The sequence below is a fragment of the Triturus cristatus genome, chromosome 10 (genome assembly GCF_964204655.1).
Source record: "Triturus cristatus chromosome 10, aTriCri1.1, whole genome shotgun sequence".
NCBI classification, from domain to species: Eukaryota; Metazoa; Chordata; class Amphibia; order Caudata; family Salamandridae; genus Triturus; species Triturus cristatus.
The window spans coordinates 846,695,648-846,718,165 of NC_140593.1; the positions used below are offsets into that span (position 1 = coordinate 846,695,648).

Genomic DNA, 22,518 nt, shown 5'->3' on the forward strand with positions numbered 1-22,518 from the left:
CTTGCTCCTCGCTTTCTGAGTGGCTGCTGATACAGCAGAATAGAAGTAGAGAGAATCCTTGAGAGGAACCTTGCTCTAACAGTAAAACACAGCAAGTTAGTTTCTGTAGTGTAGTGGTCATCACGTTCGCCTAACACGCGAAAGGTCCCCGGTTCGAGACCGGGCAGAAACACTGTGCATGAGCTGCTTTTATGTGCACCCTCTAAAACCTTATTATCTCAATGCAAGCTTAAGAAGAGGCGGTCCATGAACCCAGCGAGCTGTGGGAAACTACCTTTACTTTTCCAAGACGAAACAAAGTAATCCGCATCCATCAGTGGTCGCTCTTGTGCCTAGCTTTTTATTTTATCATGCCATCGTGTATTGTGGGGCCTTTACACCTGTGACATTGCTGCGAACGCTGTAAGTGCAAACATTGGCAAGTGCAGACAGAAGAGTCAGACCTGTACATAGCCAGAGCAGTCAGGATGGCCGAGTGGTCTAAGGCGCCAGACTCAAGAGAGCTTGATCTTCAGTGCAACTGAGACTTCTGGTCTCCTCATGGAGGCGTGGGTTCAAATCCCACTTCTGACAGGTCTCTTTTACACCCTTAAATCGTCCTGTTTTTTGCAGTGCATTCCCCACACACCACAATCTTTGCACGGACCTGTAACATATGACGAGAAATCCACCAACGATCAGGCTGGGCCCTCAATCACAATTCCATGTATTCCTGGAAGGGACACCTCAGGCACACCTTCCGTTAAATTTGCACTCCATCACACTAACTGCTGTGCTTGTTTCTCATTAAGCAGTTGATCCCATCTTTGTTGTGAGGCTCTCCTGCCACCTTTTGGGCGGAGAAGGCACTGTCCCTGCAACAACACAGGCAGACATGTTCAACAGGGCTTCCTGGTTATGTGGGAGGAGCAGATTGTCATTGGTCCCCCCTTGCGAATTTTAATTTACATAAGGAAGACAGAGAGGTAGCTGGGAGTAGGCAGTACACACGGACATTGAACTCTATCTTGTGATTTGCAGCCAATTCTAGATTGAGGCAGGAGGAAAGGAGGTGACTTGCCCAACAATGGCCATTCTGGGAATTCAGCCACCCTGGGTCTCCCAGGTGAGTGTTTTAGTCCTGCGAGCCACTCATATAAATCTCGCCTGATCGAGCCTGATCGAGCGTGTTTGAATCCAAGAATCAAACACCTCTTTCTTAGGAGCAAGAATTGGCAGGCCCTCCCTTGCTTCTGGGGTGGAAGTTAATGGGGCAAGGGTCCAGGACTTGCAGAGAAGTACAAGTGCCAGAAAGTGCCTGCAGTTCTCATCAGTGCCTTTTTTCTGCTCACTGGCAGCTAGGATATCGGCTGATCCCTTCCTTGCAAGAGTGAAAAAAACAACACCTTGAGAGAAAACATGACTTTGTGTGGCTCACATAGAGAGAGAGCAGCCAAATAGCACTGCTTTGTTTCTGAAAGACGCATCAGAAATTGTTCAAATTGCTGACAGGGGAATCAGGCTCGTTGGTCTAGGGGTATGATTCTCGCTTCGGGTGCGAGAGGTCCCGGGTTCAAATCCCGGACGAGCCCATGTTGTGGAATTATTTTTAGGCTGCTTATTATGTAGGACCATTTCTTCTTTTCAATGCTATAAGACGCCGTGTATGGTGAAAAAGTTCCTTTCCCTGCACGCTGTTTCCCACTTTTGGCGTATAGAATTTCAGTGCCGGACTTCTTTGCAACTGCTTTTCTGGGGTGGACCATCAGTGTAGGAACATTAAATTCAAAGTGTTTTTCTAGCGTGATTTCAGGTATGGTTTTAAAATCGCCTTTTGGAATAAAAGTGGTCCTCGTTCCTTTCTTCCAAAGAAAGAGATCGGGTAAGGAGGGTCCAACGTTGAGCTTCATGGACATTGGCCCTTGGTCTGTGCTTTCCAGCCCACTACATGCCAAGAAGATTGATGCAAGAGTATCTGTTTCTGTGGTGTAGTGGTTATCACGTTCGCTTTACACGCGAAAGGTCCCTGGTTCGAGACCGGGCAGAAACAGCAGCTTATTGTTTGCATTTACTCTCTCAACTTATAGGAAAGCTGAGATAATGGAAGCTGTCTATCCCTCACCAGCGTGACGTACTGTGCTCCAGGGGCATCAGTGACAGCTCAAAAAGAGAAGTGACAATAGTTTGCGCCATTCGTTTGCACGTCATTTTGTACTGATGGGTGGGCCTACTTGATGAAAGCAAGGCATGAGAGCAGAAATTGTTTTATTGTCCTCACCGAGAGCATACACCTAGAGCAAACAAAATGTCTGAAGGATGGAGGTATTTTCATTTCTTGTTCGATGACGGCCATGGAAAAGACAGCAACCATATTGCAGAAGAGAGCAGCATGTGCAGTTGCTTGCTTTGGGTGAATCATTCACCAACTCGCTGCCAATAACCCCCGGAGCCGGTGCAAAAGGTGTCTCTTGTGTGCCTCGGCTCGTTGGTCTAGGGGTATGATTCTCGCTTAGGGTGCGAGAGGTCCCGGGTTCAAATCCCGGACGAGCCCTTTTTTAGAGGTAAACATACGAATCCTACTCAAAACTGACAATGCCTGACTATTTCTCATTACACTCGGCGCATTGTTGCACAAATTATTTTGAACCTCAGAAGAAAAACGGATATCCATGCTTTTTCTGCCTTCATGCTTAGTCTGTGTGTGTCCCAGGTGATGCTTTCCCAAGCTGTACTTGCTGGCATTTAGGCATCAGATATTTGTCTGTCGATGCCTGCATAAGTAAATTTTTAATACGTCTAATTGCAAGCATGTTGGCTGATATCTCTGCAGTTTTCACACTTGCTCCTCGCTTTCTGAGTGGCTGCTGATACAGCAGAATAGAAGTAGAGAGAATCCTTGAGAGGAACCTTGCTTTAACAGTAAAACACAGCAAGTTAGTTTCTGTAGTGTAGTGGTCATCACGTTCGCCTAACACGCGAAAGGTCCCCGGTTCGAGACCGGGCAGAAACACTGTGCATGAGCTGCTTTTATGTGCACCCTCTAAAACCTTATTATCTCAATGCAAGCTTAAGAAGAGGCGGTCCATGAACCCAGCGAGCTGTGGGAAACTTCCTTTACTTTTCCAAGACGAAACAAAGTAATCCGCATCCATCAGTGGTCGCTCTTGTGCCTAGCTTTTTATTTTATCATGCCATCGTGTATTGTGGGGCCTTTACACCTGTGACAGTGCTGCGAACGCTGTAAGTGCAAACATTGGCAAGTGCAGACAGAAGAGTCAGACCTGTACATAGCCAGGGCAGTCAGGATGGCCGAGTGGTCTAAGGCGCCAGACTCAAGAGAGCTTGATCTTCAGTGCAACTGAGACTTCTGGTCTCCTCATGGAGGCGTGGGTTCAAATCCCACTTCTGACAGGTCTCTTTTACACCCTTAAATCGTCCTGTTTTTTGCAGTGCATTCCCCACACACCACAATCTTTGCACGGACCTGTAACATATGACGAGAAATCCACCAACGATCAGGCTGGGCCCTCAATCACAATTCCATGTATTCCTGGAAGGGACACCTCAGGCACACCTTCCGTTAAATTTGCACTCCATCACACTAACTGCTGTGCTGGTTTCTCATTAAGCAGTTGATCCCATCTTTGTTGTGAGGCTCTCCTGCTACCTTTTGGGCGGAGAAGGCACTGTCCCTGCAACAACACAGGCAGACATGTTCAACAGGGCTTCCTGGTTATGTGGGAGGAGCAGATTGTCATTGGTCCCCCCTTGCGAATTTTAATTTACATAAGGAAGACAGAGAGGTAGCTGGGAGTAGGCAGTACACACGGACATTGAACTCTATCTTGTGATTTGCAGCCAATTCTAGATTGAGGCAGGAGGAAAGGAGGTGACTTGCCCAACAATGGCCATTCTGGGAATTCAGCCACCCTGGGTCTCCCAGGTGAGTGTTTCAGTCCTGCGAGCCACTCATATAAATCTCGCCTGACCGAGCCTGATCGAGCGTGTTTGAATCCAAGAATCAAACACCTCTTTCTTAGGAGCAAGAATTGGCAGGCCCTCCCTTGCTTCTGGGGTGGAAGTTAATGGGGCAAGGGTCCAGGACTTGCAGAGAAGTACAAGTGCCAGAAAGTGCCTGCAGTTCTCATCAGTGCCTTTTTTCTGCTCACTGGCAGCTAGGATATCGGCTGATCCCTTCCTTGCAAGAGTGAAAAAAACAACACCTTGAGAGAAAACATGACTTTGTGTGGCTCACATAGAGAGAGAGCAGCCAAATAGCACTGCTTTGTTTCTGAAAGACGCATCAGAAATTGTTCAAATTGCTGACAGGGGAATCAGGCTCGTTGGTCTAGGGGTATGATTCTCGCTTCGGGTGCGAGAGGTCCCGGGTTCAAATCCCGGACGAGCCCATGTTGTGGAATTATTTTTAGGCTGCTTATTATGTAGGACCATTTCTTCTTTTCAATGCTATAAGACGCCGTGTATGGTGAAAAAGTTCCTTTCCCTGCACGCTGTTTCCCACTTTTGGCGTATAGAATTTCAGTGCCGGACTTCTTTGCAACTGCTTTTCTGGGGTGGACCATCAGTGTAGGAACATTAAATTCAAAGTGTTTTTCTAGCGTGATTTCAGGTATGGTTTTAAAATCGCCTTTTGGAATAAAAGTGGTCCTCGTTCCTTTCTTCCAAAGAAAGAGATCGGGTAAGGAGGGTCCAACGTTGAGATTCATGGACATTGGCCCTTGGTCTGTGCTTTCCAGCCCACTACATGCCAAGAAGATTGCTGCAAGAGTATCTGTTTCTGTGGTGTAGTGGTTATCACGTTCGCTTTACACGCGAAAGGTCCCTGGTTCGAGACCGGGCAGAAACAGCAGCTTATTGTTTGCATTTACTCTCTCAACTTAGAGGAAAGCTGAGATAATGAAAGCTGTCTATCCCTCACCAGCGTGACGTACTGTGCTCCAGGGGCATCAGTGACAGCTCAAAAAGAGAAGTGACGATAGTTTGCGCCATTCGTTTGCACGTCCTTTTGTACTGAAGGGTGGGCCTACTTGATGAAAGCAAGGCATGAGAGCAGAAATTGTTTTATTGTCCTCACCGAGAGCATACACCTAGAGCAAACAAAATGTCTGAAGGATGGAGGTATTTTCATTTCTTGTTCGATGACGGCCATGGAAAAGACAGCAACCATATTGCAGAAGAGAGCAGCATGTGCAGTTGCTTGCTTTGGGTGAATCATTCACCAACTCGCTGCCAATAACCCCCAGAGCCGTTGCAAAAGGTGACTCTTGCGTGCCTCGGCTCGTTGGTCTAGGGGTATGATTCTCGCTTAGGGTGCGAGAGGTCCCGGGTTCAAATCCCGGACAAGCCCTTTTTCAGAGGTAAACATACGAATCCTACTCAAAACTCACAATGCCTGACTATTTCTCATTACACTCGCCGCATTGTTGCACAAAATATTTTGAACCTCATAAGAAACATGGATCACCATGCTTTTTCTGCCTTCATGCTTAGTCTGTGTGTGTCCCAGGTGATGCTTTCCCAAGCTGTACTTGCTGGCATTTAGGCATCAGATATTTGTCTGTCGATGCCTGCATAAGTAAATTTTTAATACGTCTAATTGCAAGCATGTTGGCTGATATCTCTGCAGTTTTCACACTTGCTCCTCGCTTTCTGAGTGGCTGCTGATACAGCAGAATAGAAGTAGAGAGAATCCTTGAGAGGAACCTTGCTCTAACAGTAAAACACAGCAAGTTAGTTTCTGTAGTGTAGTGGTCATCACGTTCGCCTAACACGCGAAAGGTCCCCGGTTCGAGACCGGGCAGAAACACTGTGCATGAGCTGCTTTTATGTGCACCCTCTAAAACCTTATTATCTCAATGCAAGCTTAATAAGAGGCGGTCCATGAACCCAGCGAGCTGTGGGAAACTTCCTTTACTTTTCCAAGACGAAACAAAGTAATCCGCATCCATCAGTGGTCGCTCTTGTGCCTAGCTTTTTTTTTATCATGCCATCGTGTATTGTGGGGCCTTTACACCTGTGACATTGCTGCGAACGCTGTAAGTGCAAACATTGGCAAGTGCAGACAGAAGAGTCAGACCTGTACATAGCCAGGCCTGTCAGGATGGCCGAGTGGTCTAAGGCGCCAGACTCAAGAGAGCTTGATCTTCAGTGCAACTGAGACTTCTGGTCTCCTCATGGAGGCGTGGGTTCAAATCCCACTTCTGACAGGTCTCTTTTACACCCTTAAATCGTCCTGTTTTTTGCAGTGCATTCCCCACACACCACAATCTTTGCACGGACCTGTAACATATGACGAGAAATCCACCAACGATCAGGCTGGGCCCTCAATCACAATTCCATGTATTCCTGGAAGGGACACCTCAGGCACACCTTCCGTTAAATTTGCACTCCATCACACTAACTGCTGTGCTGGTTTCTCATTAAGCAGTTGATCCCATCTTTGTTGTGAGGCTCTCCTGCCACCTTTTGGGCAGAGAAGGCACTGTCCCTGCAACAACACAGGCAGACATGTTCAACAGGGCTTCCTGGTTATGTGGGAGGAGCAGATTGTCATTGGTCCCCCCTTGCGAATTTTAATTTACATAAGGAAGACAGAGAGGTAGCTGGGAGTAGGCAGTACACACGGACATTGAACTCTATCTTGTGATTTGCAGCCAATTCTAGATTGAGGCAGGAGGAAAGGAGGTGACTTGCCCAACAATGGCCATTCTGGGAATTCAGCCACCCTGGGTCTCCCAGGTGATTGTTTCAGTCCTGCGAGCCACTCATATAAATCTCGCCTGATCGAGCCTGATCGAGCGTGTTTGAATCCAAGAATCAAACACCTCTTTCTTAGGAGCAAGAATTGGCAGGTCCTCCCTTGCTTCTGGGGTGGAAGTTAATGGGGGGAGGGTCCAGGACTTGCAGAGAAGTACAAGTGCCAGAAAGTGCCTGCAGTTCTCATCAGTGCCTTTTTTCTGCTCACTGGCAGCTAGGATATCGGCTGATCCCTTCCTTGCAAGAGTGAAAAAAACAACACCTTGAGAGAAAACATGACTTTGTGTGGCTCACATAGAGAGAGAGCAGCCAAATAGCACTGCTTTGTTTCTGAAAGACGCATCAGAAATTGTTCAAATTGCTGACAGGGGAATCAGGCTCGTTGGTCTAGGGGTATGATTCTCGCTTCGGGTGCGAGAGGTCCCGGGTTCAAATCCCGGACGAGCCCATGTTGTGGAATTATTTTTAGGCTGCTTATTATATAGGACCATTTCTTCTTTTCAATGCTATAAGACGCCGTGTATGGTGAGAAAGTTCCTTTCCCTGCACGCTGTTTCCCACTTTTGGCGTATAGAATTTCAGTGCCGGACTTCTTTGCAACTGCTTTTCTGGGGTGGACCATCAGTGTAGGAACATTAAATTCAAAGTGTTTTTCTAGCGTGATTTCAGGTATGGTTTTAAAATCGCCTTTTGGAATAAAAGTGGTCCTCGTTCCTTTCTTCCAAAGAAAGAGATCGGGTAAGGAGGGTCCAACGTTGAGCTTCATGGACATTGGCCCTTGGTCTGTGCTTTCCAGCCCACTACATGCCAAGAAGATTGCTGCAAGAGTATCTGTTTCTGTGGTGTAGTGGTTATCACGTTCGCTTTACATGCGAAAGGTCCCTGGTTCGAGACCGGGCAGAAACAGCAGCTTATTGCTTGCATTTACTCTCTCAACTTATAGGAAAGCTGAGATAATGGAAGCTGTCTATCCCTCACCAGCGTGACGTACTGTGCTCCAGGGGCTTCAGTGACAGCTCAAAAAGAGAAGTGACGATAGTTTGCGCCATTCGTTTGCACGTCCTTTTGTACTGAAGGGTGGGCCTACTTGATGAAAGCAAGGCATGAGAGCAGAAATTGTTTTATTGTCCTCACCGAGAGCATACACCTAGAGCAAACAAAATGTCTGAAGGATGGAGGTATTTTCATTTCTTGTTCGATGACGGCCATGGAAAAGACAGCAACCATATTGCAGAAGAGAGCAGCATGTGCAGTTGCTTGCTTTGGGTGAATCATTCACCAACTTGCTGCCAATAACCCCCGGAGCCGGTGCAAAAGGTGACTCTTGTGTGTCTCGGCTCGTTGGTCTAGGGGTATGATTCTCGCTTAGGGTGCGAGAGGTCCCGGGTTCAAATCCCGGACGAGCCCTTTTTTAGAGGTAAACATACGAATCCTACTCAAAACTGACAATGCCTGACTATTTCTCATTACACTCGGCGCATTGTTGCACAAATTATTTTGAACCTCAGAAGAAAAACGGATATCCATGCTTTTTCTGCCTTCATGCTTAGTCTGTGTGTGTCCCAGGTGATGCTTTCCCAAGCTGTACTTGCTGGCATTTAGGCATCAGATATTTGTCTGTCGATGCCTGCATAAGTTAATTTTTAATACGTCTAATTGCAAGCATGTTGGCTGATATCTCTGCAGTTTTCACACTTGCTCCTCGCTTTCTGAGTGGCTGCTGATACAGCAGAATAGAAGTAGAGAGAATCCTTGAGAGGAACCTTGCTCTAACAGTAAAACACAGCAAGTTAATTTCTGTAGTGTAGTGGTCATCACGTTCGCCTAACACGCGAAAGGTCCCCGGTTCGAGACCGGGCAGAAACACTGTGCATGAGCTGCTTTTATGTGCACCCTCTAAAACCTTATTATCTCAATGCAAGCTTAAGAAGAGGCGGTCCATGAACCCAGCGAGCTGTGGGAAACTTCCTTTACTTTTCCAAGACGAAACAAAGTAATCCGCATCCATCAGTGGTCGCTCTTGTGCCTAGCTTTTTATTTTATCATGCCATCGTGTATTGTGGGGCCTTTACACCTGTGACATTGCTGCGAACGCTGTAAGTGCAAACATTGGCAAGTGCAGACAGAAGAGTCAGACCTGTACATAGCCAGGGCTGTCAGGATGGCCGAGTGGTCTAAGGCACCAGACTCAAGAGAGCTTGATCTTCAGTGCAACTGAGACTTCTGGTCTCCTCATGGAGGCGTGGGTTCAAATCCCACTTCTGACAGGTCTCTTTTACACCCTTAAATCGTCCTGTTTTTTGCAGTGCATTCCCCACACACCACAATCTTTGCACGGACCTGTAACATATGACGAGAAATCCACCAACGATCAGGCTGGGCCCTCAATCACAATTCCATGTATTCCTGGAAGGGACACCTCAGGCACACCTTCCGTTAAATTTGCACTCCATCACACTAACTGCTGTGCTGGTTTCTCATTAAGCAGTTGATCCCATCTTTGTTGTGAGGCTCTCCTGCCACCTTTTGGGCGGAGAAGGCACTGTCCCTGCAACAACACAGGCAGACATGTTCAACAGGGCTTCCTGGTTATGTGGGAGGAGCAGATTGTCATTGGTCCCCCCTTGCGAATTTTAATTTACATAAGGAAGACAGAGAGGTAGCTGGGAGTAGGCAGTACACACGGACATTGAACTCTATCTTGTGATTTGCAGCCAATTCTAGATTGAGGCAGGAGGAAAGGAGGTGACTTGCCCAACAATGGCCATTCTGGGAATTCAGCCACCCTGGGTCTCCCAGGTGAGTGTTTCAGTCCTGCGAGCCACTCATATAAATCTCGCCTGATCGAGCCTGATCGAGCGTGTTTGAATCCAAGAATCAAACACCTCTTTCTTAGGAGCAAGAATTGGCAGGCCCTCCCTTGCTTCTGGGGTGGAAGTTAATGGGGCAAGGGTCCAGGACTTGCAGAGAAGTACAAGTGCCAGAAAGTGCCTGCAGTTCTCATCAGTGCCTTTTTTCTGCTCACTGGCAGCTAGGATATCGGCTGATCCCTTCCTTGCAAGAGTGAAAAAAACAACACCTTGAGAGAAAACATGACTTTGTGTGGCTCACATAGAGAGAGAGCAGCCAAATAGCACTGCTTTGTTTCTGAAAGACGCATCAGAAATTGTTCAAATTGCTGACAGGGGAATCAGGCTCGTTGGTCTAGGGGTATGATTCTCGCTTCGGGTGCGAGAGGTCCCGGGTTCAAATCCCGGACGAGCCCATGTTGTGGAATTATTTTTAGGCTGCTTATTATGTAGGACCATTTCTTCTTTTCAATGCTATGAGACGCCGTGTATGGTGAAAAAGTTCCTTTCCCTGCACGCTGTTTCCCAGTTTTGGCGTATAGAATTTCAGTGCCGGACTTCTTTGCAACTGCTTTTCTGGGGTGGACCATCAGTGTAGGAACATTAAATTCAAAGTGTTTTTCTAGCGTGATTTCAGGTATGGTTTTAAAATCGCCTTTTGGAATAAAAGTGGTCCTCGTTCCTTTCTTCCAAAGAAAGAGATCGGGTAAGAAGGGTCCAACGTTGAGCTTCATGGACATTGGCCCTTGGTCTGTGCTTTCCAGCCCACTACATGCCAAGAAGATTGCTGCAAGAGTATCTGTTTCTGTGGTGTAGTGGTTATCACGTTCGCTTTACACGCGAAAGGTCCCTGGTTCGAGACCGGGCAGAAACAGCAGCTTATTGTTTGCATTTACTCGCTCAACTTATAGGAAAGCTGAGATAATGGAAGCTGTCTATCCCTCACCAGCGTGACGTACTGTGCTCCAGGGGCATCAGTGACAGCTCAAAAAGAGAAGTGACGATAGTTTGCGCCATTCGTTTGCACGTCCTTTTGTCCTGAAGGGTGGGCCTACTTGATGAAAGCAAGGCATGAGAGCAGAAATTGTTTTATTGTCCTCACCGAGAGCATACACCTAGAGCAAACAAAATGTCTGAAGGATGGAGGTATTTTCATTTCTTGTTCGATGACGGCCATGGAAAAGACAGCAACCATATTGCAGAAGAGAGCAGCATGTGCAGTTGCTTGCTTTGGGTGAATCATTCACCAACTCGCTGCCAATAACCCCCGGAGCCGGTGCAAAAGGTGTCTCTTGTGTGCCTCGGCTCGTTGGTCTAGGGGTATGATTCTCGCTTAGGGTGCGAGAGGTCCCGGGTTCAAATCCCGGACGAGCCCTTTTTTAGAGGTAAACATACGAATCCTACTCAAAACTGACAATGCCTGACTATTTCTCATTACACTCGGCGCATTGTTGCACAAATTATTTTGAACCTCAGAAGAAAAACGGATATCCATGCTTTTTCTGCCTTCATGCTTAGTCTGTGTGTGTCCCAGGTGATGCTTTCCCAAGCTGTACTTGCTGGCATTTAGGCATCAGATATTTGTCTGTCGATGCCTGCATAAGTAAATTTTTAATATGTCTAATTGCAAGCATGTTGGCTGATATCTCTGCAGTTTTCACACTTGCTCCTCGCTTTCTGAGTGGCTGCTGATACAGCAGAATAGAAGTAGAGAGAATCCTTGAGAGGAACCTTGCTCTAACAGTAAAACACAGCAAGTTAGTTTCTGTAGTGTAGTGGTCATCACGTTCGCCTAACACGCGAAAGGTCCCCTGTTCGAGACCGGGCAGAAACACTGTGCATGAGCTGCTTTTATGTGCACCCTCTAAAACCTTATTATCTCAATGCAAGCTTAAGAAGAGGCGGTCCATGAACCCAGCGAGCTGTGGGAAACTTCCTTTACTTTTCCAAGACGAAACAAAGTAATCCGCATCCATCAGTGGTCGCTCTTGTGCCTAGCTTTTTATTTTATCATGCCATCGTGTATTGTGGGGCCTTTACACCTGTGACATTGCTGCGAACGCTGTAAGTGCAAACATTGGCAAGTGCAGACAGAAGAGTCAGACCTGTACATAGCCAGGGCTGTCAGGATGGCCGAGTGGTCTAAGGCACCAGACTCAAGAGAGCTTGATCTTCAGTGCAACTGAGACTTCTGGTCTCCTCATGGAGGCGTGGGTTCAAATCCCACTTCTGACAGGTCTCTTTTACACCCTTAAATCGTCCTGTTTTTTGCAGTGCATTCCCCACACACCACAATCTTTGCACGGACCTGTAACATATGACGAGAAATCCACCAACGATCAGGCTGGGCCCTCAATCACAATTCCATGTATTCCTGGAAGGGACACCTCAGGCACACCTTCCGTTAAATTTGCACTCCATCACACTAACTGCTGTGCTGGTTTCTCATTAAGCAGTTGATCCCATCTTTGTTGTGAGGCTCTCCTGCCACCTTTTGGGCGGAGAAGGCACTGTCCCTGCAACAACACAGGCAGACATGTTCAACAGGGCTTCCTGGTTATGTGGGAGGAGCAGATTGTCATTGGTCCCCCCTTGCGAATTTTAATTTACATAAGGAAGACAGAGAGGTAGCTGGGAGTAGGCAGTACACACGGACATTGAACTCTATCTTGTGATTTGCAGCCAATTCTAGATTGAGGCAGGAGGAAAGGAGGTGACTTGCCCAACAATGGCCATTCTGGGAATTCAGCCACCCTGGGTCTCCCAGGTGAGTGTTTCAGTCCTGCGAGCCACTCAAATAAATCTCGCCTGATCGAGCCTGATCGAGCGTGTTTGAATCCAAGAATCAAACACCTCTTTCTTAGGAGCAAGAATTGGCAGGCCCTCCCTTGCTTCTGGGGTGGAAGTTAATGGGGCAAGGGTCCAGGACTTGCAGAGAAGTACAAGTGCCAGAAAGTGCCTGCAGTTCTCATCAGTGCCTTTTTTCTGCTCACTGGCAGCTAGGATATCGGCTGATCCCTTCCTTGCAAGAGTGAAAAAAACAACACCTTGAGAGAAAACATGACTTTGTGTGGCTCACATAGAGAGAGAGCAGCCAAATAGCACTGCTTTGTTTCTGAAAGACGCATCAGAAATTGTTCAAATTGCTGACAGGGGAATCAGTCTCGTTGGTCTAGGGGTATGATTCTCGCTTCGGGTGCGAGAGGTCCCGGGTTCAAATCCCGGACGAGCCCATGTTGTGGAATTATTTTTAGGCTGCTTATTATGTAGGACCATTTCTTCTTTTCAATGCTATGAGACGCCGTGTATGGTGAAAAAGTTCCTTTCCCTGCACGCTGTTTCCCAGTTTTGGCGTATAGAATTTCAGTGCCGGACTTCTTTGCAACTGCTTTTCTGGGGTGGACCATCAGTGTAGGAACATTAAATTCAAAGTGTTTTTCTAGCGTGATTTCAGGTATGGTTTTAAAATCGCCTTTTGGAATAAAAGTGGTCCTCGTTCCTTTCTTCCAAAGAAAGAGATCGGGTAAGAAGGGTCCAACGTTGAGCTTCATGGACATTGGCCCTTGGTCTGTGCTTTCCAGCCCACTACATGCCAAGAAGATTGCTGCAAGAGTATCTGTTTCTGTGGTGTAGTGGTTATCACGTTCGCTTTACACGCGAAAGGTCCCTGGTTCGAGACCGGGCAGAAACAGCAGCTTATTGTTTGCATTTACTCTCTCAACTTATAGGAAAGCTGAGATAATGGAAGCTGTCTATCCCTCACCAGCGTGACGTACTGTGCTCCAGGGGCATCAGTGACAGCTCAAAAAGAGAAGTGACGATAGTTTGCGCCATTCGTTTGCACGTCCTTTTGTACTGAAGGGTGGGCCTACTTGATGAAAGCAAGGCATGAGAGCAGAAATTGTTTTATTGTCCTCACCGAGAGCATACACCTAGAGCAAACAAAATGTCTGAAGGATGGAGGTATTTTCATTTCTTGTTCGATGACGGCCATGGAAAAGACAGCAACCATATTGCAGAAGAGAGCAGCATGTGCAGTTGCTTGCTTTGGGTGAATCATTCACCAACTCGCTGCCAATAACCCCCGGAGCCGGTGCAAAAGGTGACTCTTGTGTGCCTCGGCTCGTTGGTCTAGGGGTATGATTCTCGCTTAGGGTGCGAGAGGTCCCGGGTTCAAATCCCGGACGAGCCCTTTTTTAGAGGTAAACATACGAATCCTACTCAAAACTGACAATGCCTGACTATTTCTCATTACACTCGGCGCATTGTTGCACAAATTATTTTGAACCTCAGAAGAAAAACGGATATCCATGCTTTTTCTGCCTTCATGCTTAGTCTGTGTGTGTCCCAGGTGATGCTTTCCCAAGCTGTACTTGCTGGCATTTAGGCATCAGATATTTGTCTGTCGATGCCTGCATAAGTAAATTTTTAATACGTCTAATTGCAAGCATGTTGGCTGATATCTCTGCAGTTTTCACACTTGCTCCTCGCTTTCTGAGTGGCTGCTGATACAGCAGAATAGAAGTAGAGAGAATCCTTGAGAGGAACCTTGCTCTAACACTTAAACACAGCAAGTTAGTTTCTGTAGTGTAGTGGTCATCACGTTCGCCTAACACGCGAAAGGTCCCCGGTTCGAGACTGGGCAGAAACACTGTGCATGAGCTGCTTTTATGTGCACCCTCTAAAACCTTATTATCTCAATGCAAGCTTAAGAAGAGGCGGTCCATGAACCCAGCGAGCTGTGGGAAACTTCGTTTACTTTTCCAAGACGAAACAAAGTAATCCGCATCCATCAGTGGTCGCTCTTGTGCCTAGCTTTTTTTTTTATCATGCCATGTTGTATTGTGGGGCCTTTACACCTGTGACATTGCTGCGAACGCTGTAAGTGCAAACATTGGCAAGTGCAGACAGAAGAGTCAGACCTGTACATAGCCAGGGCTGTCAGGATGGCCGAGTGGTCTAAGGCGCCAGACTCAAGAGAGCTTGATCTTCAGTGTAACTGAGACTTCTGGTCTCCTCATGGAGGCGTGGGTTAAAATCCCACTTCTGACAGGTCTCTTTTACACCCTTAAATCGTCCTGTTTTTTGCAGTGCATTCCCCACACACCACAATCTTTGCACGGACCTGTAACATATGACGAGAAATCCACCAACGATCAGGCTGGGCCCTCAATCACAATTCCATGTATTCCTGGAAGGGACACCTCAGGCACACCTTCCGTTAAATTTGCACTCCATCACACTAACTGCTGTGCTGGTTTCTCATTAAGCAGTTGATCCCATCTTTGTTGTGAGGCTCTCCTGCCACCTTTTGGGCGGAGAAGGCACTGTCCCTGCAACAACACAGGCAGACATGTTCAACAGGGCTTCCTGGTTATGTGAGAGGAGCAGATTGTCATTGGTCCCCCCTTGCGAATTTTAATTTACATAAGGAAGACAGAGAGGTAGCTGGGAGTAGGCAGTACACACGGACATTGAACTCTTTCTTGTGATTTGCAGCCAATTCTAGATTGAGGCAGGAGGAAAGGAGGTGACTTGCCCAACAATGGCCATTCTGGGAATTCAGCCACCCTGGGTCTCCCAGGTGAGTGTTTCAGTCCTGCGAGCCACTCATATAAATCTCGCCTGATCGAGCCTGATCGAGCGTGTTTGAATCCAAGAATCAAACACCTCTTTCTTAGGAGCAAGAATTGGCAGGCCCTCCCTTGCTTCTGGGGTGGAAGTTAATGGGGCAAGGGTCCAGGACTTGCAGAGAAGTACAAGTGCCAGAAAGTGCCTGCAGTTCTCATCAGTGCCTTTTTTCTGCTCACTGGCAGCTAGGATATCGGCTGATCCCTTCCTTGCAAGAGTGAAAAAAACAACACCTTGAGAGAAAACATGACTTTGTGTGGCTCACATAGAGAGAGAGCAGCCAAATAGCACTGCTTTGTTTCTGAAAGACGCATCAGAAATTGTTCAAATTGCTGACAGGGGAATCAGGCTCGTTGGTCTAGGGGTATGATTCTCGCTTCGGGTGCGAGAGGTCCCGGGTTCAAATCCCGGACGAGCCCATGTTGTGGAATTATTTTTAGGCTGCTTATTATGTAGGACCATTTCTTCTTTTCAATGCTATGAGACGCCGTGTATGGTGAAAAAGTTCCTTTCCCTGCACGCTGTTTCCCAGTTTTGGCGTATAGAATTTCAGTGCCGGACTTCTTTGCAACTGCTTTTCTGGGGTGGACCATCAGTGTAGGAACATTAAATTCAAAGTGTTTTTCTAGCGTGATTTCAGGTATGGTTTTAAAATCGCCTTTTGGAATAAAAGTGGTCCTCGTTCCTTTCTTCCAAAGAAAGAGATCGGGTAAGAAGGGTCCAACGTTGAGCTTCATGGACATTGGCCCTTGGTCTGTGCTTTCCAGCCCACTACATGCCAAGAAGATTGCTGCAAGAGTATCTGTTTCTGTGGTGTAGTGGTTATCACGTTCGCTTTACACGCGAAAGGTCCCTGGTTCGAGACCGGGCAGAAACAGCAGCTTATTGTTTGCATTTACTCTCTCAACTTATAGGAAAGCTGAGATAATGGAAGCTGTCTATCCCTCACCAGCGTGACGTACTGTGCTCCAGGGGCATCAGTGACAGCTCAAAAAGAGAAGTGACGATAGTTTGCGCCATTCGTTTGCACGTCCTTTTGTACTGAAGGGTGGGCCTACTTGATGAAAGCAAGGCATGAGAGCAGAAATTGTTTTATTGTCCTCACCGAGAGCATACACCTAGAGCAAACAAAATGTCTGAAGGATGGAGGTATTTTCATTTCTTGTTCGATGACGGCCATGGAAAAGACAGCAACCATATTGCAGAAGAGAGCAGCATGTGCAGTTGCTTGCTTTGGGTGAATCATTCACCAACTCGCTGCCAATAACCCCCGGAGCCGGTGCAAAAGGTGACTCTTGTGTGCCTCGGCTCGTTGGTCTAGGGGTATGATTCTCGCTTAGGGTGCGAGAGGTCCCGGGTTCAAATCCCGGACGAGCCCTTTTTTAGAGGTAAACATACGAATCCTACTCAAAACTGACAATGCCTGACTATTTCTCATTACACTCGGCGCATTGTTGCACAAATTATTTTGAACCTCAGAAGAAAAACGGATATCCATGCTTTTTCTGCCTTCATGCTTAGTCTGTGTGTGTCCCAGGTGATGCTTTCCCAAGCTGTACTTGCTGGCATTTAGGCATCAGATATTTGTCTGTCGATGCCTGCATAAGTAAATTTTTAATACGTCTAATTGCAAGCATGTTGGCTGATATCTCTGCAGTTTTCACACTTGCTCCTCGCTTTCTGAGTGGCTGCTGATACAGCAGAATAGAAGTAGAGAGAATCCTTGAGAGGAACCTTGCTCTAACACTTAAACACAGCAAGTTAGTTTCTGTAGTGTAGTGGTCATCACGTTCGCCTAACACGCGAAAGGTCCCCGGTTCGAGACTGGGCAGAAACACTGTGCATGAGCTGCTTTTATGTGCACCCTCTAAAACCTTATTATCTCAATGCAAGCTTAAGAAGAGGCGGTCCATGAACCCAGCGAGCTGTGGGAAACTTCGTTTACTTTTCCAAGACGAAACAAAGTAATCCGCATCCATCAGTGGTCGCTCTTGTGCCTAGCTTTTTTTTTTATCATGCCATGTTGTATTGTGGGGCCTTTACACCTGTGACATTGCTGCGAACGCTGTAAGTGCAAACATTGGCAAGTGCAGACAGAAGAGTCAGACCTGTACATAGCCAGGGCTGTCAGGATGGCCGAGTGGTCTAAGGCGCCAGACTCAAGAGAGCTTGATCTTCAGTGTAACTGAGACTTCTGGTCTCCTCATGGAGGCGTGGGTTAAAATCCCACTTCTGACAGGTCTCTTTTACACCCTTAAATCGTCCTGTTTTTTGCAGTGCATTCCCCACACACCACAATCTTTGCACGGACCTGTAACATATGACGAGAAATCCACCAACGATCAGGCTGGGCCCTCAATCACAATTCCATGTATTCCTGGAAGGGACACCTCAGGCACACCTTCCGTTAAATTTGCACTCCATCACACTAACTGCTGTGCTGGTTTCTCATTAAGCAGTTGATCCCATCTTTGTTGTGAGGCTCTCCTGCCACCTTTTGGGCGGAGAAGGCACTGTCCCTGCAACAACACAGGCAGACATGTTCAACAGGGCTTCCTGGTTATGTGGGAGGAGCAGATTGTCATTGGTCCCCCCTTGCGAATTTTAATTTACATAAGGAAGACAGAGAGGTAGCTGGGAGTAGGCAGTACACACGGACATTGAACTCTATCTTGTGATTTGCAGCCAATTCTAGATTGAGGCAGGAGGAAAGGAGGTGACTTGCCCAACAATGGCCATTCTGGGAATTCAGCCACCCTGGGTCTCCCAGGTGAGTGTTTCAGTCCTGCGAGCCACTCAAATAAATCTCGCCTGATCGAGCCTGATCGAGCGTGTTTGAATCCAAGAATCAAACACCTCTTTCTTAGGAGCAAGAATTGGCAGGCCCTCCCTTGCTTCTGGGGTGGAAGTTAATGGGGCAAGGGTCCAGGACTTGCAGAGAAGTACAAGTGCCAGAAAGTGCCTGCAGTTCTCATCAGTGCCTTTTTTCTGCTCACTGGCAGCTAGGATATCGGCTGATCCCTTCCTTGCAAGAGTGAAAAAAACAACACCTTGAGAGAAAACATGACTTTGTGTGGCTCACATAGAGAGAGAGCAGCCAAATAGCACTGCTTTGTTTCTGAAAGACGCATCAGAAATTGTTCAAATTGCTGACAGGGGAATCAGTCTCGTTGGTCTAGGGGTATGATTCTCGCTTCGGGTGCGAGAGGTCCCGGGTTCAAATCCCGGACGAGCCCATGTTGTGGAATTATTTTTAGGCTGCTTATTATGTAGGACCATTTCTTCTTTTCAATGCTATGAGACGCCGTGTATGGTGAAAAAGTTCCTTTCCCTGCACGCTGTTTCCCAGTTTTGGCGTATAGAATTTCAGTGCCGGACTTCTTTGCAACTGCTTTTCTGGGGTGGACCATCAGTGTAGGAACATTAAATTCAAAGTGTTTTTCTAGCGTGATTTCAGGTATGGTTTTAAAATCGCCTTTTGGAATAAAAGTGGTCCTCGTTCCTTTCTTCCAAAGAAAGAGATCGGGTAAGAAGGGTCCAACGTTGAGCTTCATGGACATTGGCCCTTGGTCTGTGCTTTCCAGCCCACTACATGCCAAGAAGATTGCTGCAAGAGTATCTGTTTCTGTGGTGTAGTGGTTATCACGTTCGCTTTACACGCGAAAGGTCCCTGGTTCGAGACCGGGCAGAAACAGCAGCTTATTGTTTGCATTTACTCTCTCAACTTATAGGAAAGCTGAGATAATGGAAGCTGTCTATCCCTCACCAGCGTGACGTACTGTGCTCCAGGGGCATCAGTGACAGCTCAAAAAGAGAAGTGACGATAGTTTGCGCCATTCGTTTGCACGTCCTTTTGTACTGAAGGGTGGGCCTACTTGATGAAAGCAAGGCATGAGAGCAGAAATTGTTTTATTGTCCTCACCGAGAGCATACACCTAGAGCAAACAAAATGTCTGAAGGATGGAGGTATTTTCATTTCTTGTTCGATGACGGCCATGGAAAAGACAGCAACCATATTGCAGAAGAGAGCAGCATGTGCAGTTGCTTGCTTTGGGTGAATCATTCACCAACTCGCTGCCAATAACCCCCGGAGCCGGTGCAAAAGGTGACTCTTGTGTGCCTCGGCTCGTTGGTCTAGGGGTATGATTCTCGCTTAGGGTGCGAGAGGTCCCGGGTTCAAATCCCGGACGAGCCCTTTTTTAGAGGTAAACATACGAATCCTACTCAAAACTGACAATGCCTGACTATTTCTCATTACACTCGGCGCATTGTTGCACAAATTATTTTGAACCTCAGAAGAAAAACGGATATCCATGCTTTTTCTGCCTTCATGCTTAGTCTGTGTGTGTCCCAGGTGATGCTTTCCCAAGCTGTACTTGCTGGCATTTAGGCATCAGATATTTGTCTGTCGATGCCTGCATAAGTAAATTTTTAATACGTCTAATTGCAAGCATGTTGGCTGATATCTCTGCAGTTTTCACACTTGCTCCTCGCTTTCTGAGTGGCTGCTGATACAGCAGAATAGAAGTAGAGAGAATCCTTGAGAGGAACCTTGCTCTAACACTTAAACACAGCAAGTTAGTTTCTGTAGTGTAGTGGTCATCACGTTCGCCTAACACGCGAAAGGTCCCCGGTTCGAGACTGGGCAGAAACACTGTGCATGAGCTGCTTTTATGTGCACCCTCTAAAACCTTATTATCTCAATGCAAGCTTAAGAAGAGGCGGTCCATGAACCCAGCGAGCTGTGGGAAACTTCGTTTACTTTTCCAAGACGAAACAAAGTAATCCGCATCCATCAGTGGTCGCTCTTGTGCCTAGCTTTTTTTTTTATCATGCCATGTTGTATTGTGGGGCCTTTACACCTGTGACATTGCTGCGAACGCTGTAAGTGCAAACATTGGCAAGTGCAGACAGAAGAGTCAGACCTGTACATAGCCAGGGCTGTCAGGATGGCCGAGTGGTCTAAGGCGCCAGACTCAAGAGAGCTTGATCTTCAGTGTAACTGAGACTTCTGGTCTCCTCATGGAGGCGTGGGTTAAAATCCCACTTCTGACAGGTCTCTTTTACACCCTTAAATCGTCCTGTTTTTTGCAGTGCATTCCCCACACACCACAATCTTTGCACGGACCTGTAACATATGACGAGAAATCCACCAACGATCAGGCTGGTCCCTCAATCACAATTCCATGTATTCCTGGAAGGGACACCTCAGGCACACCTTCCGTTAAATTTGCACTCCATCACACTAACTGCTGTGCTGGTTTCTCATTAAGCAGTTGATCCCATCTTTGTTGTGAGGCTCTCCTGCCACCTTTTGGGCGGAGAAGGCACTGTCCCTGCAACAACACAGGCAGACATGTTCAACAGGGCTTCCTGGTTATGTGAGAGGAGCAGATTGTCATTGGTCCCCCCTTGCGAATTTTAATTTACATAAGGAAGACAGAGAGGTAGCTGGGAGTAGGCAGTACACACGGACATTGAACTCTTTCTTGTGATTTGCAGCCAATTCTAGATTGAGGCAGGAGGAAAGGAGGTGACTTGCCCAACAATGGCCATTCTGGGAATTCAGCCACCCTGGGTCTCCCAGGTGAGTGTTTCAGTCCTGCGAGCCACTCATATAAATCTCGCCTGATCGAGCCTGATCGAGCGTGTTTGAATCCAAGAATCAAACACCTCTTTCTTAGGAGCAAGAATTGGCAGGCCCTCCCTTGCTTCTGGGGTGGAAGTTAATGGGGCAAGGGTCCAGGACTTGCAGAGAAGTACAAGTGCCAGAAAGTGCCTGCAGTTCTCATCAGTGCCTTTTTTCTGCTCACTGGCAGCTAGGATATCGGCTGATCCCTTCCTTGCAAGAGTGAAAAAAACAACACCTTGAGAGAAAACATGACTTTGTGTGGCTCACATAGAGAGAGAGCAGCCAAATAGCACTGCTTTGTTTCTGAAAGACGCATCAGAAATTGTTCAAATTGCTGACAGGGGAATCAGGCTCGTTGGTCTAGGGGTATGATTCTCGCTTCGGGTGCGAGAGGTCCCGGGTTCAAATCCCGGACGAGCCCATGTTGTGGAATTATTTTTAGGCTGCTTATTATGTAGGACCATTTCTTCTTTTCAATGCTATGAGACGCCGTGTATGGTGAAAAAGTTCCTTTCCCTGCACGCTGTTTCCCAGTTTTGGCGTATAGAATTTCAGTGCCGGACTTCTTTGCAACTGCTTTTCTGGGGTGGACCATCAGTGTAGGAACATTAAATTCAAAGTGTTTTTCTAGCGTGATTTCAGGTATGGTTTTAAAATCGCCTTTTGGAATAAAAGTGGTCCTCGTTCCTTTCTTCCAAAGAAAGAGATCGGGTAAGAAGGGTCCAACGTTGAGCTTCATGGACATTGGCCCTTGGTCTGTGCTTTCCAGCCCACTACATGCCAAGAAGATTGCTGCAAGAGTATCTGTTTCTGTGGTGTAGTGGTTATCACGTTCGCTTTACACGCGAAAGGTCCCTGGTTCGAGACCGGGCAGAAACAGCAGCTTATTGTTTGCATTTACTCTCTCAACTTATAGGAAAGCTGAGATAATGGAAGCTGTCTATCCCTCACCAGCGTGACGTACTGTGCTCCAGGGGCATCAGTGACAGCTCAAAAAGAGAAGTGACGATAGTTTGCGCCATTCGTTTGCACGTCCTTTTGTACTGAAGGGTGGGCCTACTTGATGAAAGCAAGGCATGAGAGCAGAAATTGTTTTATTGTCCTCACCGAGAGCATACACCTAGAGCAAACAAAATGTCTGAAGGATGGAGGTATTTTCATTTCTTGTTCGATGACGGCCATGGAAAAGACAGCAACCATATTGCAGAAGAGAGCAGCATGTGCAGTTGCTTGCTTTGGGTGAATCATTCACCAACTCGCTGCCAATAACCCCCGGAGCCGGTGCAAAAGGTGACTCTTGTGTGCCTCGGCTCGTTGGTCTAGGGGTATGATTCTCGCTTAGGGTGCGAGAGGTCCCGGGTTCAAATCCCGGACGAGCCCTTTTTTAGAGGTAAACATACGAATCCTACTCAAAACTGACAATGCCTGACTATTTCTCATTACACTCGGCGCATTGTTGCACAAATTATTTTGAACCTCAGAAGAAAAACGGATATCCATGCTTTTTCTGCCTTCATGCTTAGTCTGTGTGTGTCCCAGGTGATGCTTTCCCAAGCTGTACTTGCTGGCATTTAGGCATCAGATATTTGTCTGTCGATGCCTGCATAAGTAAATTTTTAATACGTCTAATTGCAAGCATGTTGGCTGATA

The 22,518-nt window shown here is 47.1% G+C and overlaps 27 non-coding genes across 27 annotated transcripts; all 27 read left to right on the forward strand.

The window, feature by feature from the left end:
* Positions 1-99: 99 nt before the first annotated feature.
* TRNAV-AAC (transfer RNA valine (anticodon AAC)) lies at positions 100-172 on the forward strand. Its single transcript has one exon. It is a non-coding gene; the product is annotated as a tRNA-Val (tRNA).
* A 289-nt stretch (positions 173-461) lies between these two features.
* TRNAL-CAA (transfer RNA leucine (anticodon CAA)) lies at positions 462-573 on the forward strand. Its single transcript has 2 exons — positions 462-499; positions 528-573. It is a non-coding gene; the product is annotated as a tRNA-Leu (tRNA).
* Positions 574-1,499: 926 nt separating this feature from the next.
* TRNAP-CGG (transfer RNA proline (anticodon CGG)) lies at positions 1,500-1,571 on the forward strand. The gene has a single exon. It is a non-coding gene; the product is annotated as a tRNA-Pro (tRNA).
* A 385-nt stretch (positions 1,572-1,956) lies between these two features.
* Positions 1,957-2,029, forward strand: TRNAV-UAC (transfer RNA valine (anticodon UAC)). The gene has a single exon. It is a non-coding gene; the product is annotated as a tRNA-Val (tRNA).
* A 429-nt stretch (positions 2,030-2,458) lies between these two features.
* TRNAP-AGG (transfer RNA proline (anticodon AGG)) lies at positions 2,459-2,530 on the forward strand. The gene has a single exon. It is a non-coding gene; the product is annotated as a tRNA-Pro (tRNA).
* Positions 2,531-2,916: 386 nt separating this feature from the next.
* TRNAV-AAC (transfer RNA valine (anticodon AAC)) lies at positions 2,917-2,989 on the forward strand. Its single transcript has one exon. It is a non-coding gene; the product is annotated as a tRNA-Val (tRNA).
* Positions 2,990-3,278: 289 nt separating this feature from the next.
* Positions 3,279-3,390, forward strand: TRNAL-CAA (transfer RNA leucine (anticodon CAA)). Its single transcript has 2 exons — positions 3,279-3,316; positions 3,345-3,390. It is a non-coding gene; the product is annotated as a tRNA-Leu (tRNA).
* A 926-nt stretch (positions 3,391-4,316) lies between these two features.
* On the forward strand, positions 4,317-4,388 carry TRNAP-CGG (transfer RNA proline (anticodon CGG)). Its single transcript has one exon. It is a non-coding gene; the product is annotated as a tRNA-Pro (tRNA).
* A 385-nt stretch (positions 4,389-4,773) lies between these two features.
* TRNAV-UAC (transfer RNA valine (anticodon UAC)) lies at positions 4,774-4,846 on the forward strand. The gene has a single exon. It is a non-coding gene; the product is annotated as a tRNA-Val (tRNA).
* An 887-nt stretch (positions 4,847-5,733) lies between these two features.
* Positions 5,734-5,806, forward strand: TRNAV-AAC (transfer RNA valine (anticodon AAC)). Its single transcript has one exon. It is a non-coding gene; the product is annotated as a tRNA-Val (tRNA).
* Positions 5,807-6,094: 288 nt separating this feature from the next.
* Positions 6,095-6,206, forward strand: TRNAL-CAA (transfer RNA leucine (anticodon CAA)). Its single transcript has 2 exons — positions 6,095-6,132; positions 6,161-6,206. It is a non-coding gene; the product is annotated as a tRNA-Leu (tRNA).
* Positions 6,207-7,132: 926 nt separating this feature from the next.
* On the forward strand, positions 7,133-7,204 carry TRNAP-CGG (transfer RNA proline (anticodon CGG)). Its single transcript has one exon. It is a non-coding gene; the product is annotated as a tRNA-Pro (tRNA).
* Positions 7,205-7,589: 385 nt separating this feature from the next.
* On the forward strand, positions 7,590-7,662 carry TRNAV-UAC (transfer RNA valine (anticodon UAC)). Its single transcript has one exon. It is a non-coding gene; the product is annotated as a tRNA-Val (tRNA).
* A 429-nt stretch (positions 7,663-8,091) lies between these two features.
* Positions 8,092-8,163, forward strand: TRNAP-AGG (transfer RNA proline (anticodon AGG)). The gene has a single exon. It is a non-coding gene; the product is annotated as a tRNA-Pro (tRNA).
* Positions 8,164-9,949: 1,786 nt separating this feature from the next.
* TRNAP-CGG (transfer RNA proline (anticodon CGG)) lies at positions 9,950-10,021 on the forward strand. The gene has a single exon. It is a non-coding gene; the product is annotated as a tRNA-Pro (tRNA).
* A 385-nt stretch (positions 10,022-10,406) lies between these two features.
* Positions 10,407-10,479, forward strand: TRNAV-UAC (transfer RNA valine (anticodon UAC)). Its single transcript has one exon. It is a non-coding gene; the product is annotated as a tRNA-Val (tRNA).
* A 429-nt stretch (positions 10,480-10,908) lies between these two features.
* TRNAP-AGG (transfer RNA proline (anticodon AGG)) lies at positions 10,909-10,980 on the forward strand. Its single transcript has one exon. It is a non-coding gene; the product is annotated as a tRNA-Pro (tRNA).
* Positions 10,981-13,223: 2,243 nt separating this feature from the next.
* On the forward strand, positions 13,224-13,296 carry TRNAV-UAC (transfer RNA valine (anticodon UAC)). Its single transcript has one exon. It is a non-coding gene; the product is annotated as a tRNA-Val (tRNA).
* A 429-nt stretch (positions 13,297-13,725) lies between these two features.
* On the forward strand, positions 13,726-13,797 carry TRNAP-AGG (transfer RNA proline (anticodon AGG)). The gene has a single exon. It is a non-coding gene; the product is annotated as a tRNA-Pro (tRNA).
* Positions 13,798-15,583: 1,786 nt separating this feature from the next.
* On the forward strand, positions 15,584-15,655 carry TRNAP-CGG (transfer RNA proline (anticodon CGG)). Its single transcript has one exon. It is a non-coding gene; the product is annotated as a tRNA-Pro (tRNA).
* A 385-nt stretch (positions 15,656-16,040) lies between these two features.
* TRNAV-UAC (transfer RNA valine (anticodon UAC)) lies at positions 16,041-16,113 on the forward strand. Its single transcript has one exon. It is a non-coding gene; the product is annotated as a tRNA-Val (tRNA).
* A 429-nt stretch (positions 16,114-16,542) lies between these two features.
* TRNAP-AGG (transfer RNA proline (anticodon AGG)) lies at positions 16,543-16,614 on the forward strand. Its single transcript has one exon. It is a non-coding gene; the product is annotated as a tRNA-Pro (tRNA).
* A 2,243-nt stretch (positions 16,615-18,857) lies between these two features.
* Positions 18,858-18,930, forward strand: TRNAV-UAC (transfer RNA valine (anticodon UAC)). Its single transcript has one exon. It is a non-coding gene; the product is annotated as a tRNA-Val (tRNA).
* Positions 18,931-19,359: 429 nt separating this feature from the next.
* Positions 19,360-19,431, forward strand: TRNAP-AGG (transfer RNA proline (anticodon AGG)). The gene has a single exon. It is a non-coding gene; the product is annotated as a tRNA-Pro (tRNA).
* Positions 19,432-21,217: 1,786 nt separating this feature from the next.
* Positions 21,218-21,289, forward strand: TRNAP-CGG (transfer RNA proline (anticodon CGG)). Its single transcript has one exon. It is a non-coding gene; the product is annotated as a tRNA-Pro (tRNA).
* Positions 21,290-21,674: 385 nt separating this feature from the next.
* TRNAV-UAC (transfer RNA valine (anticodon UAC)) lies at positions 21,675-21,747 on the forward strand. The gene has a single exon. It is a non-coding gene; the product is annotated as a tRNA-Val (tRNA).
* Positions 21,748-22,176: 429 nt separating this feature from the next.
* Positions 22,177-22,248, forward strand: TRNAP-AGG (transfer RNA proline (anticodon AGG)). Its single transcript has one exon. It is a non-coding gene; the product is annotated as a tRNA-Pro (tRNA).
* Positions 22,249-22,518: the final 270 nt, after the last annotated feature.